Source organism: Bos grunniens, chromosome 12 (genome assembly GCF_055505025.1).
Source record: "Bos grunniens cultivar Pamir isolate PY7600 chromosome 12, Bosgru_T2T1.0, whole genome shotgun sequence".
Lineage (NCBI taxonomy): Eukaryota > Metazoa > Chordata > Mammalia > Artiodactyla > Bovidae > Bos > Bos grunniens.
Genome location: NC_141176.1, coordinates 76,041,496 through 76,055,783, shown reverse-complemented (window position 1 = coordinate 76,055,783; position 14,288 = coordinate 76,041,496). Strand labels below are relative to the sequence as shown.

The 14,288-nt window shown below is 42.3% G+C and overlaps 1 pseudogene; it reads left to right on the top strand.

The window, feature by feature from the left end:
• The window catches only part of LOC147361927 (ATP-binding cassette sub-family C member 4-like), a 67,541-nt pseudogene extending 56,620 nt beyond the window's left edge, over positions 1-10,921 (top strand).
• Positions 10,922-14,288: the final 3,367 nt, after the last annotated feature.

Here is a 14,288-nt window from a genome sequence, read left to right as displayed (position 1 = left end):
TGGAAGTGACAAATAGATTCAAGGAACTAGATCCCATAGATAGAGAGCCTGAAGAACTATGAACAGAGGTTTGTGACATTGTACAGTAGGCAGTGATCAAGACCATCCCAAGGAAAAAGAAATGCAAAAAGGCAAAATGGTTGTCTGAGGAAACCTTACAAATAACTGAGGAAAGAAGAGAAGCGAAAGGTAAAGGAGAAAAGGAAGTATATACCCATTTAAATGGACAGTTCCAAAGAATAGCACAGAGAGATAAGAAAGCCTTCCTTAGTGACCAATGCAAATAAATAGAGGAAAGCAAAAGAATGGGAAAGACTAGAGATTTCTTCAAGAAAATTAGAGATACCAAGGGAACGTTTCCTGCAAAGATGTGCTCAATAAAGGACAAAAATGGTATGGACCTAACAGAAGCAGAAGATTTTAAGAAGAGGTAGCAAGAATACACAGAACTGTATAAAAAAGATCTTCATGACCCAGATAATTATAATGGTGTGATCACTGACCCAGAGCCAGACATCCTGGAATGTGAAGTCAAGTGGGCCTTAGGAAGCGTCACTATGAACAAAGCTAGTGGAGGTGATGGAATTCCAGTTGAGCTATTTCAAATCCTAAAAGATGATGCTGTGAAATTGCTGCACTCAATATGCCAGAAAATTTGGAAAACTCAGCAGTGGCCACAGGACTGGAAAAGGTCAGTTTTCATTCCAATCCCAAAGAAAGGCAATGCCAAAGAATGTTCAAACCATGGGAAAATTGTACTCATCTCACACACTAGCAAAGTAATGTTCAAAATTCTTCAAGCCAGGCTTCAACAGTACATGAACTGTGAACTTCCTGATGTTTAAGCTGGTTTTAGAAAAGGCATAGGAACCAGAGATCAAATTGCCAACATCCATTGGATCATTGAAAAAGCAAAAAAGTTCCAGAAAAACATCTACTTCTGCTTTACTGACTACACCAAAGCCTTTGACTTGTGAATCACAACAAACTGTGGAAAATTCTTCAAGAGATGGTAATACCAGTCCACCTGACCTGCCTCCTGAGAAATCTACATGCAGGTCAAGAAGCAACAGTTAGAGCTGGACATGGGACAACAGGCTGGTTCCAAATCAGGAAAGGAGTATGTCAAGGCTGTATATTGTCACCCAGCTTATTTAATGTATATGCAGAAAATATTATGTGAAATGCCAGGCTAGCTGAAGCACAAGTTGGAATCAAAATTGCCAGGAGAAATATCAATAACCTCACATAGGCAGGTGACACCACCCTTATGGCAGAAAGTGAAGAAGTACTAAGGAGCCTCTTGATGAAAGTGAAAGAGGAGAGTGGAAAAGTTGACTTAAAACTCAACATTCAGAAAACTAAGATCATGGAATTTGGTCCCATCACTTCATGGCAAATAGATGTGGAAACAATGGAAACAGTGACAGACTTTATTTTCTTTGGCTCCAAAAGCTCTGCAGATGGTCACTGCATCCATGAATTTAGAAGACTCTTGCTCCTGGGAAGAAAAGTTATGACCAACCTAAATAGCATATTAAAAAGCAGAGACATTATTTTGCCAACAAATGTCTGTCTGGTGAAAGCTTTGGTTTTTTTCCAGTAGTCATATATGGATGTGAGAGTTGGACTATAAAGAAAGCTTAGTGCTGAAGAATTGATGCTTTTGAATTGTGGTGCTGGAGAAGACTCCTGATAGTCCCTTGGACTGCAAGGAGATCCAACCTGTCATTCCTAAAGGAATTCAGTCCTGAATATTCAGTGGAAGGACTGATGCTGTAGCTAAAACTTCAATACTTTGGCTACCTGATGTGAAGAAATGACTCATTGAAAAAGACCCTGATGCTGTGAAAGACTGAAGACAGGAGGAGAAGGTGACAACAGAGGATGAGATGATTGGATGGTATCACTGACTCAATGGACATGAATTTGCACAAGCTCCGAGAATTGGTGATGAACAAGGAGCCTGACATGCTGCAGTCTATGGGGTCACAAAAAGTCGGACACGACTGAGTGACTGAATTCAGCAGGTCTCACATAGCTTGAATGATAACCTGCCAGCTGGGCTGTCATCTTGGTGTCCCCATGCCTAGGAAGATCTGCAGTCCTTGTGGGGTGTGTCTCCAAGTGTCCTGAAGGTTGTGGAAAACACAGTTGTCAGTGATGTGATCTGTAGGGTTACACCTCTCTGTGACTGCAAACTGATGCCATGGCTATAATGTAGTCTGCTTCAGAACAGTGAGGTCAGTATTTGTGGGAAAAAGGATGTTACATTGAGCAAGGTAAGATCAGAGTATTGACATCCCCTCTCCCCCTGTACTAGTTAATTTTCTTTGCATACCCTCCAATTCACTCATCCTGGCATCCTGCTCAGTCCTAAGTGGGGTTTTAAAGAAGCAGGATAGCTTTCCACAGGTCTGCATTCCTACCGGCTTGCTGTAACTCTTGGGCATGATGTGAGGTAGGTGATGGGGTGTTTGGGTTCCCTGGTTTTCAAGGCTGAGATGACACCTGGTTTCTAAAGTTGACCCCTCCTCCATCCCTGCTGGAGAGAATCAGCTGCAGCTTTGATCTCCTGATGGGGAAGCAGGTGAGGGAGGCTACCCTGAAGAGTTCACTCCAGGACTCTGCCTGGGGGAACAGCCACGTCTGCTTCCTCCTCAGAAGCCTTGTCTGTGATGAACAGTGTTGATGTCACCACATTTACTGTGGAAATGAGAGTCTGGTTCTAGTGAGTTTTCTGTGTTCTCTGGAGCTGGACTTGTGGCATCCTCCTGACAGGGTGATGGGCCTGGAATTCACCTGTATCATCCCTGTGAGCACCCTGCTTCCAAACCAGGACTGGGTCCTGGGGGTGAGTTAGGACACCTACTGGGGGTGCAGAAAAGTCCTTTCTAATTTGAAGTAGGAGCTCAGTCTGTTTTCGTGTTGCTTTTATAAGTGCAAAGTTATAGGAAAATAAAATAGTTACTTAACTAAATGAAGAGAGAACAGTGTGGATGCTAAAATGAAAACACGGGTACACAACTGGATTATCAAAAGCACCACTGAATCACTTTAGGCTCTGTGCCTGAATTAAGTACAAGGGGAAATGTTAGAAAATGTCCCTGTTCAGAGAAAGTGTTTTCCCTATGTTAGTATCACAGGTGAAGTCTCTAACAGTTAAGGTTCCTTGTCAGATGTCCCAGGTGGAAAGAGCCCTAGTGCTGAGCAGATGGTCAGCTGGCCCCCAGCCCAGGCTGTCCTTCCCGAGGACTTCCCACCCTCTTTAAGCCCCAGGAGGCAAACTTGTTCCTTCCTTCCTTATAGAACCAGGCACGCTAAGCACAGGAGGAGGTTTTGTGTCTTTGCCTGTTTTTACCCCAACCCTGCCCCCCACACACACCTGATGTGCCTGTGTACATGTTGGTACTGACTAAACTGTCACCTAGTCAGGCATTTGGATGCCAAGCTAAGGAGTTAGGATTTGAAAACAGTTTGGAGTTTACCCCCTTGATTCTTTTCCCCATCATTTTATAAAGTCTCTGTAGCCTCCTGCAAGATAAGTGATTGTAACTTCCTTTAAATACCCAGGTTTATATACACAATGGAATATTACTCAGCCATTAAAAAGAATGCATTTGAATCAGTTCTAATGAGGTAGATGAAACTGGAGCCTATTATACAGAGTGAAGTAAGTCAGAAAGAAAAACTCTAATACAGTATACTAACACATATATATGGAATTTAGAAAGATGGTAATGATGACCCTATATGCGAGACAGCAAAAGAGACACAGATGTAAAGAACAGGCTCTTGGACTCTGTGGGAGAAAGCGAGGGTGGGATGATCTGAGAGAATAGCATTGGAACATGTATATTATCACCTGGGTTTTACTAACACATCTTCTCTAGGAGGAGCTTCCCATCTGGCAGTAGTGGTAAAGAACCCAACTGCCAATGCAGGAGGCATAAGAGACATGGGTTCAATCCCTGGGTCAGCAAGATCCCCTGGAGGAGGAAATGGCTACCCAATGCAGTATTCTTGCCTGGAGAATCCCATGGACAGAGGAGCCTGGAAGGCTGTGGTCCATAAGGTCTCAAAAAGTTGGAAACGACAAGCGACTTAGCATTCATGCTTCTCTAGGAGATCACAGTTAACAAAGTGATGTCAGTATTTCCTGCTGATAAAGCACAAGTTATCACTCATCCCAGACAGAGGTCACAGGCTCACTATCTGTTCCTGACAACAGCAAGTTACAGTCTTGTTCATGGTGGGGAATAAGAACTGTAAGGGGTCCTCCCTGCCCTGCAGCCCACCTGTTCTCTGATGGGCAGGAGCCTGACCCTGGTGCTCGTCGTCAGTGTGCTCTTAGAGAAGATGGCAGGAAACAAATGGTCAGTGATGTGACACCAGACCCCAAACCCACATGAAGTCACTCAAAAGAGAATGGACACTAAGGCCACTGTCAGATTCTAAAAGGATGATGTGTCACATATCCCAGTGATTTCCAAATACCAGGACAGCGCTATCCAGCAGGGAGATATAAAAACAAGCATCAGGTTCCCAGAGCAGAAGTCAAGACTGTTCAAAGACTTCTTGTCTGCCGGGTCCTGAGGGCACAAGGGCAGTGCAGTACTAGGTGGTCCATGACCCACACAGAGGCTCCTGGCACAGGCACAGAGAAAGTCCCAGGATGGGGGAGATTGCAGACTGCTCCCCTTACTCATTTCACCCCATCCTGTGTTTGACTCTGGTCCATTGTAGGGTATGTACTGACTCTATCCCAGATCTTAGGCTACTCATCTAAAGTGGAGATGGCACATAGGTAGCTCATCAAACTTCAGCTTGATGAGGATTCTAATGAGGAATGAAATTTTGGAATGCTACTGACTCAAAAAGAGTGAATAATAGTCATGAAAAAGAATGTAATACTTCCATTTGCAGCAACATGTTTGGACCTAGAGAATATTATTCTTAGTAAAGTAAGTCACAGAAAAACAAATATGATATGACATCACTTATTCATGTAATCTCGGAGAAGGCAATGGCACTCCACTCCAGTACTCTTGCCTGGAGAATCCAATGGACAGAGGAGCCTGGTGGGCTGCAGTCCCTGGGGTCGCTAAGAGTCAGACACAACTGAGTGACTTCACTTTCACTTTTCACTTTCATGCTTTAGAGAAGGAAATGGCAACCCACTCCAGTGTTCTTGCCTGGAGAATCCCAGGGACGGGGGAGCCTGGTGGGCTGCTGTCTATGGGGTTGCACAGAGTTGGACACGACTGAAGTGACTTAGCAGCAGCAGCATCCATGTGATCTAAAAGATAATATGACTCAGAGACATAGAAAGCAAACTTACAGTTACCAAAGGGGACTGAGAGGGAGGAACATATTAGGAGTATGGGATTAATACACACTAGCATGTAAAATAGGTAAGTAACAAAGCCATGAAATTAAAAGACACTCCTTGGAAGGAAAGTTATGACCAACCTAGACAGCATATTAAAAAGCAGAGACATTACTTTGCCAACAAAGGTCCTTCTAGTGAAGGCTATGGTTTTTCCAGTGGTCATGTATGGATGTGAGAGTTGGACTATAGAGAAAGCTGAGCGCCGAAGAATTGATGCTTTTGAACTGTGGTGTTGGAAAAGACTCTTGAGAGTCCCTTGGACTGCAAGGAGATCAGAGCAGTCCATCCTAAAGGATATCAGTCCTTTAGGTGTTCATTGGAAGGACTAAGGTTGAAGTTGAAACTCCAATACTTTGGCCACCTGATGCAAAGATCCGACTCATTGGAAAAGACCCTGATGCTGGGAAAGATTGAGGGCAGGAGGAGAAGGGGACGACAGAGGATGAGATGGTTGGATGGCATCATGGACTTGATGGACATGGGTTTGAGTGGACTCCAGGAGTTGGTGATGGACAGGGAGGCCTGGCATGCTGTGGTTTATGGGGTCGCAAAGAGTCAGACATGACTGTGACTGAACTGAACAAGGAATTTTTTTCAGTATCTTATAATAATCTGTTGCTGCTGCTGCTAAGTCGCTTCAGTCATGTCCGACTCTGTGCGACCCCATAGATGGCAGCTCACCAGGCTCCCCTGTCCCTGGGATTCTCCAGGCAAGAACACTGGAGTGGGTTGCCATTTCCTCCAATGCATGAAAGTGATAAGTGAAAGTGAAGTCACTCAGTCATATCTGACTCTTAGCGACCCCATGGACTGCAGCCTACCAGGCTCCTCCGTCCGTAGGATTTTCCAGGCAAGAGTACTGGAGTGGGGTGCCATTGCCTTCTCCGTAATAATCTGTAGTGGAATATAATAAAAAAAAATAACTGAATCTCTATGTTATATGCCTGAGACTAACATAATATTGTGAATAAACTGTACTTCAATATATCTTTAAAATGTGAGCAATTTCTACCTGGAGAGATGCCAGAAGAATTTGAAGGGAGGCATGTTTGAGGAGGACCTTGATGAAAGAAGTAGTAAAGAATTCTAGCTGTGATCTGAATTTGGTCAAAGAAAGTTTCAAAGATTATTTTTCATTTCCAGGTTGTTAAAGTGAAGTTTGGTGTGAGCAGTTTGTGAGTCATGTGGAGGATCCTCCCTAGAAGGGGTATTGTCCCTCCTCCCCTAGTCCGCCCATCAGGAAGCCCCAGGTGTGCCCTTTGGTGGGACTTATGACCACAGAGCCCAGGAGGCAGTGGTTTCCTCCTATCCATCCTCTGTGACTTTCACTGTTGTGTGTCTATCTCTTTTTCCCCAGCATGGAGCCAGGTACTGTCCCACTTAGCGCCTTCTCTCTGGGGACTCTGGACCATCCGGGCGTACAAAGCTGAACAGAGGTTTCAGGAAGTGTTCGACACATGCCAGGACTTGCACTCAGGTCTGTACATTTCTGGAAATGATTTTAAAAGATGGGATGTGCTGCCTTCTGAGGCCTGACCTCCCTCTCAGGTGGTCTTGCTGGCCAGCCCTTCTCTCTGTGTGCCCCCTTGTCCCTTTCTACACACCTGCCTCCCCTACCCCTTTCCCTCAGCATCCCCTCTGTGTTCCCTTCTTCCCCTCTCACACCCCTGCTTTTCTCCCCTGACAGCCTTGCATTGTCCTTGCATCACTGTGTCCTAAGGCTTTCTGTCCCTTTTAGTAGAGGAGTCAGCAAATTTTTTTTTGGCAAAAAGCTAGATAGAAAATATTGTAGGCTTTGTGTACGTTATCATCTCTGCTGCAACTACTCACCACAAAGACAGGCAAAGATAATACACCAGCAAATAGCTGTGGCTGTGTTCAGAACCCAGTAGTGGCTGTTCTTGGCCTCCAAACTATAGTTTGCCAGCTCTCTTTTCAGAGCATGCAGTGTGGCTGACATGATTGAGGAAAATCATTTCCTGATCATCAGATTGCTGCCCACTTGATATGTATTATTATTTATATCTCTGAAATATTTTTTCTAGGTAGAAATTTCAGATTTTCCTCTAAGTCTATAAAGTTTGGCCTATCTTTCTAATCTTTATTGAATTTTGGAGGTAAAATGGCATTTCAAAAGCCACATGCCAATCTGGTTAGCTCATGGTTATGTAGACACTGACACCTGAAAATAAACACTGTGCAGGGCTCTGTAATAAATATAGAAAGTGCGAGAAACAGCAGAGTTGTGCTATTTGCTGTCTGAGTGCTGGAAACAATCGACCCGGTGAGAGGATGGTCTTCACATTGAATCCCAGCACTGCAGGAAATGCACCGATGAGACCATTTCCTGTTTTCTTTATTAGCATCATGTTTCTGTTTATAACCTGTGGGTTGAATTTTTTGGCGCATACTCCCCATAAAGCCCCTGGACTGATTCCTATGTGTCCTATACATAGTCTTGTGTCAAAACCTAGCTTTCTAGAATCTTCGGGTTCCTTGGGTGTGTATCTTTGCTGTTCTACCTTATGTAAAAATCTTTTGTGGCTCAACTGAGCAAAATGTTCTCCCTCATTACAAGCAGCTAACATGGTTTTTCTATTTATGTAATATGTTTATTATTGTTCACAAATCCAGAGGCTTGGTTCCTGCTTTTGACGATGTCCCAATGGCTTGCTATGTATCTAGATGTCATCTGTGCCATCTTCATCACTGTTGTTGCCTTTGGGGCCCTGATTCTGGTAGAAAGTAAGTATAGATGTGAATAACTGTTTGTGGTATGCTTACAGTTTATAGCTTTGTTTACAGTTATTAAGTTATTGCCACCTCATCTAATATCATATACTGTTTGGTTCTAATGAATTGTATTAAACTGTTTGCAGCATGTGATTCCACAGTGTGGTCTGTATGAAGTCATTTGTGTCTTAATATGAGACCTTTTATCTTTTGTTGAATGGGTAGCAGTCTATACAACTGTAGGAAGCTGACCTTCTGAGCATTCTAGTTAGTATACCATAGTTGGGAGGAGAGGATCAAATTTACCATAAAGCTTTAACTTCAACTTAAAGTTTAGGTTTTAGCTTTATGGCTACTCAAATCTCTTGTGTAGGTGCCTGGTGCCCTGCGATGAGAAAGAATCTCTGTAGCAAAGAACAGTGTCCTCACTGCTGTGTGGATAGCAGGTGTTGGTGTGTGTGGCATGAATTCACCATCTCTTATGATTCCATTCTAACAGCATTGAATCTTTAATATGGAACAATGAAAGTAGTATTTTAGATTTAAAATCACTTGCTCTTAAAACCTATTGCCTTGTTTTTGTGGTTTAAGCTGCAACTGCATTGGACATGTAGAAAGTTAAATTACCTAATGGTTCTTGTAGCCATAATGATGAAAGTCTGAATAATGACATGATTCTTCACCTATATAATGGGGCCAAGTATATGTCAATCCTGATGGGATTAATAAACACATGTAACAGTCTTTCTGAATGCATAGTCATTTTCTCCCAATGTGTTATGAGCTAAATCAACATAGTAAAAGTATGAATAATACTATCATTATATATGAATGATTTAAATATGATAAAGAAGTCTTCTTTGTAAAGTTATAGAAGGAGCTGGACAAGGGTTTAAGAACCATACTGACTTGATTCCTTCTCTTCTTCCTTGTTTAGCCTTGAATCCTGGAAAGGTTGGCCTGGTGCTATCTCTCACCCTCACGCTCACGGGGATGTTCCAGTGTTGGGTCAGGCAAAGCATTGAAGCTGAGAATATGGTGATGTTTATCTTATCGTTCTTAGACTTTTCAAATCTCCTTGCCAATAACTGGCAAAAAAGCAATTTTTAGGCAAAATATCATGATTAACAGAGTTTTTTACATCCTATTCCATCTGTTTAAAATAAATGTAAAATAAAATATATATGTGTTTTTTTCAGTCTTATATATGCCATGTCAGCAGGTTTTTATATTCATCACAAACTGTCTTCAAATATAATAAATATCTCTGCAAGAGAAAGGTTCTGAAACCCTGGGGAGAATACAAGCTAATTTCTTAGTGGTTTGTTTATCTTTGTTTCTTAACAAATAAATCCTCATTGTTGGCTCAACTAAAGAATTCAGTATTTTAAGACTTTTAATTTAATTAGTAGCTTCCTCCACTCCCCATTTGACCATCTATTCTTGTGCATGTTGAACACCTGAATTTGCTAGTGTCTCTTCTTTCTGGTAGCATAAGATCCTGCTCAGACTATGCTATCAGAGGTGTGGAGTTATAGCACTTTACAAGATCGTAAATTTAAATCTCTTTTGAATATTTGTACCTTCTCCTAAAGGGAGAAAAACAAATAAAAATGAAAACTTTCCACTTCTCTCTCCTAATAAAGCAGAGAGTGGCTAATTATTAAAATGTGGTTTGATGACCATCAGTATAGCAGATGGCCCTTCTGTAGCCACACATTACTAATTGATGTCCATAAATATTCTTTTCTAAAACAAAATTCTCTTATTATTATTATTTTTTGTTCAGGTGTGAAACGTGGATCAATAAAATCTTTGCATTCATTTCTCTAATTATTTTAGTTTTAAGGTAATGTTGCAGGAAGTAGCTGTAAATGACAGTGTTAGAAGTCTACAAATCACCAAAGGCCTTGTAAAACTCCTACCTCTGTCCCTTGTGATGCTAAGACCTGAGATCTTCTGAATCACAGAAAAGCCAATGTAAAGATACAAAAGCAGAAGTTTTCATTTCCAGTCTCTGAACATCCATAAGCAAGACCCTCTTTCCTAATTCCCATGATGTCTTATGTGTTTCAGATGATTTCAGTAGGAAGGGGGATTGAATATACAGAATGTGAGAAAGAAGCACCCTGGGAGTATGAATATCGACCACCACCAGCCTGGCCCCACAGAGGAGAGATTGACTTTTCCAGTGTGAACTTCAGGTACAGCTTAGATGGCCCTTTGGTATTGAAGGACCTGCAACCATCCATATTCTCAAGAGAAAAGGTTTGTTTAAGCCATTTGCCTCTTTAAAATTTAGCTAAAGATTTAGTGCCATATCTGCTATTGAGTTCCTTGTCAGTGATTCCAGAGGATTCTCTTGGATGCAGATTAGATCAATGACATTGTACAGGAATCCTTCTTGAAGACTGACCATGGAATGGGGATCCCAGCATTTCTTTACCTGTGTGGTAAGCTCACTCATGGTGGTTGGTGGCCCTGGGCCCTGGAGCTGGAGCTTAACATGACCCAGGACACTATATATGTCACCTGATTATTCCTACACAGTCTAGGAAGTGAGCCCTGGATCCCTGTCACCAACTCTCCAATATCTCTCCCCTTTCCTCCTTTCCATCTTTTTCTTCTTTGTATTTCTGAAATCTTCTCTTATTCCCATGGTACTCTCTGGTTGCAGCTTCCTCCTCTCAACCTTACTAAGCTGCCATCTCCCTGCCCTCCCTCCCACAGACTGCTTCTTTCTTTAGCTCAGATCTGATCCCTACTGGCCTAAATGAGCTGCTGCTAGAACCATAGTGCAGCCCTAAGTCCACATCAGCAGGGGCCATGGGATGAGCTTGTAGTGAAAAGAGAGGGGCCCAGAATCATGACTCAGTCAAGGGTGAGGAGCCAGAGCCCCCAGGTAGAGGCAGAGGCCAGAGACGCACTCAGAGTGGATGAAAGCAAATTGAAGCGAGCAGAGGAAGACGTGCTTGGGAGACGGCAGAGAGGTTTGTGATCTGGTCCTATCAGTGTCCATGTCTGCAGGTAATGTTCCTTTACACTCATGTTGGGGCCCTTGGCTGGGATCATGGCAGCATCTTGAAGAAGAGAATAAACCATAACACACAAGGTGGTAGGAAGCTCTTCCCCACCTACCTGTCCAGCACCAAGTCCTAACTTACATGCAACTTCTATACCCAGGTCATGTGTTGATTCTCCCAAAGTACCATGTCCTGCCTGCTTCCAGTGTGCACATACTGACCCCTCCTCAACTTCAGAGACACTTTCCTTCTATCATCTGGCTGGAGAAAGTCTCCTCATTTTCATAGTCAACTCTAATGCATCTGCCCCTTCAGGCGCCTCTCTGCTTCCACAGCATCTTATATATTCTTTTAAGATAGGGTATGTGGTATACTCATGTTCATAGCATACAAAATTTGGAAGCAACCCAAGTATCCATGATGAAAGTGACAAATGAATGGAAAAACAAATTTGGTATAACCCTACAGTGAAATAATATATAGCTTTAAAAAAGGAAAAATACTGACCATCTATGAATCTTGAGGTTATCGTGATAAATGAAATAAACCAGAAACAAACGGATCCATTACCATATGATTCCATTTTTTATAGGGTTCCTGGAGTAGTGAAATTCAAAGACAGAAAGGAGAATGGTGGTCCCCAGGGACAGAGGGAGGAGAATGGGCTATTTAATGGGTACATAATTTCAGTTTTACACGGGAAAATATATTCTGAGGTTTGGTTATACAACAGTGTGAATATACTTAATAATATAATCACTTAAAAATAGTTAAGTAGGTAAATTTTATGTAACATGTATTTTGTATGTATTTGTAACATAACATGAGAAGACTTTACACATGGACATCACCAGATGGTCACCACCAAAATCAGATTGACTGTATTCTTTGCAGCCAAAGATGGAGAAGCTCTATAGAGTCAGCAAAAACAAAACAGGGAGTTGACTGTGGCTCAGATCATGAAATGCTTATTGCCAAATTCCAACTTAAATTGAAGACAATAGGGAAAACCACTAGACCATTCAGGTATGACCTAAATCAAATCACTTATGATTATACAGTGGAAGTGGGAAATAGACTTAAGGGACTAGATGTGATAGAAAGCCTGACGAACTGTGGATGGAGGTTTGTGATATTATACAGGAGACAGGGATTAAGACCATTCCCAAGAAAAAGAAATGTAAAAAAGCAAAATGGCTGTCTGAGGAGGCCTAAAAAAAAAACCTGCGAAAAGAAGAGAAGCGAAAAGCAAAGGAGAAAATGAAAGATATATCCATTTGAATGCAGAGTGCCAAAGAATAGCAAAGAGAGATAAGAAAGCCTTCCTCAGTGATCAGTACAAAGAAATAGAGGAAAACAATAGAATGGGAAAGACTAGAGATCGCTTCAAGAATATCAGAGATACCAAGGGGATATTTCATGCAAAGATGGGCTCAATAAAGGACACAAATGGTATGGACCTAACAGAAGCAGAAACTATTAAGAAAACATGGCAAGAATACACAGAAGAACTGTACAAAAAAGATCTTCATGACCCAGGTAATCACGATGGTGTGATCACTGACCTAGAGCCAGACATCCTGGAATGTGAAGTCAAGTGGGCCTTAGAAAGCATCACTATGAACAAAGCTAGTGGAGGTGATGGAATTCCAACTGAGCTATTTCAAATCCTTAAATATGATGCTGTGAAAGTGCCGCACTCAATATTTCAGCACATTTGGAAAACTCAGTAGTGGCCACAGGACTGGGAAAGGTCGGTTTTCATTCCAATCCCAAAGACAGACAATGCCAAAGAATGCTCAAACTACTGCACAATTGCACTCATCTCTGCTGCTGCTAAGTCGCTTCAGTCGTGTCCAACTCTGTGTGACCCCACAGACAGCGGCCCACCAGGCTCCCCCGTCCCTGGGATTCTCCAGGCAATAACACTGGAGTGGGTTGCCATTTCCTTCTCCAATGCATGAAAGTGAAAAGTGAAGTCACTCAGTCATGTCCAACTCTTCGTGACCACATGGTCTGCAGCCTACCAGGCTCCTTCGTCCATGGGATTTTCCAGGCAAGAGTAATGGAGTGAGGTGCCATTGCACTCATCTCACACTCTACTAAATTAATGCTCAAAATTCGCCAAGCCAGGCTTCAGCAATATGTGAACCGTGAACTTCCTGATGTTCAAGCTGGTTTTAGAAAAGACAGAGAAACCAGAGATCAAATTGTCAACATCCGCTCGATCATGGAAAAAGCAAGAGAGTTCCAGAAAAATATCTATTTCTGCTTTATTGACTATGCCAAAGCCTTTGACTGTGTGGATCACAAGAAACTGTAGAAAATTCTGAAAGAAATGGGAATACCAGACCACCTGACCTGCCTCTTGAGAAATCTGTATGCAGGTCAGGAAGCAACAGTTAGAACTGGATATGGAACAACAGACTGGTTCCAAATAGGAAACGGAGTACGTCAAGGTTGTATATTGTCACCCTGCTTATTTAACTTTCATGGAGAGTACATCATGAGAAACGCTGGACTGAAATAAACACAAGCTGGAATCAAGATTGCCAGGAGAAATATCAATAACCTCAGACATGCAGATGACACCACCCTTATGGCAGAAAGTGAAGAGGAACTAAAAAGCCTCTTGATGAAAGTAAAAGTGGAGAGTGAAAAAGTTGGCTTAAAGCTCAACATTCAGAAAACGAAGATCTTGGCATCTGGTCCCATCACTTCATAGGAAATAGATGGGGAAACAGTGGAAACAGTGTCAGACTTTATTTTTGGGGTCTCCAAAATCACTGCAGATGGTGACTGCAGCCATGAAATTAAAAGACGCTTACTCCTTGGAAGGAAAGTTATGACCAACCTAGATAGCATATTCAAAAGCAGAGACATTACTTTGCCAACAAAGGTCCATCTAGTCAAGGCTATGGTTTTTCCAGTGGTCATGTATGGATGTGAGAGTTGGACTGTGAAGAAAGCTGAGCGCTGAAGAATTGATGCTTTTGAACTGTGGTGTTGGAAAAGACTCTTGAGAGTCCCTTGGACTGCAAGGAGATCCAACCAGTCCATTCTGAAGGAGATCAACCCTGGGATTTCTTTAGAAGGAATGATGCTAAAGCTGAAACTCCAGTACTTTGGCCACCTCATTC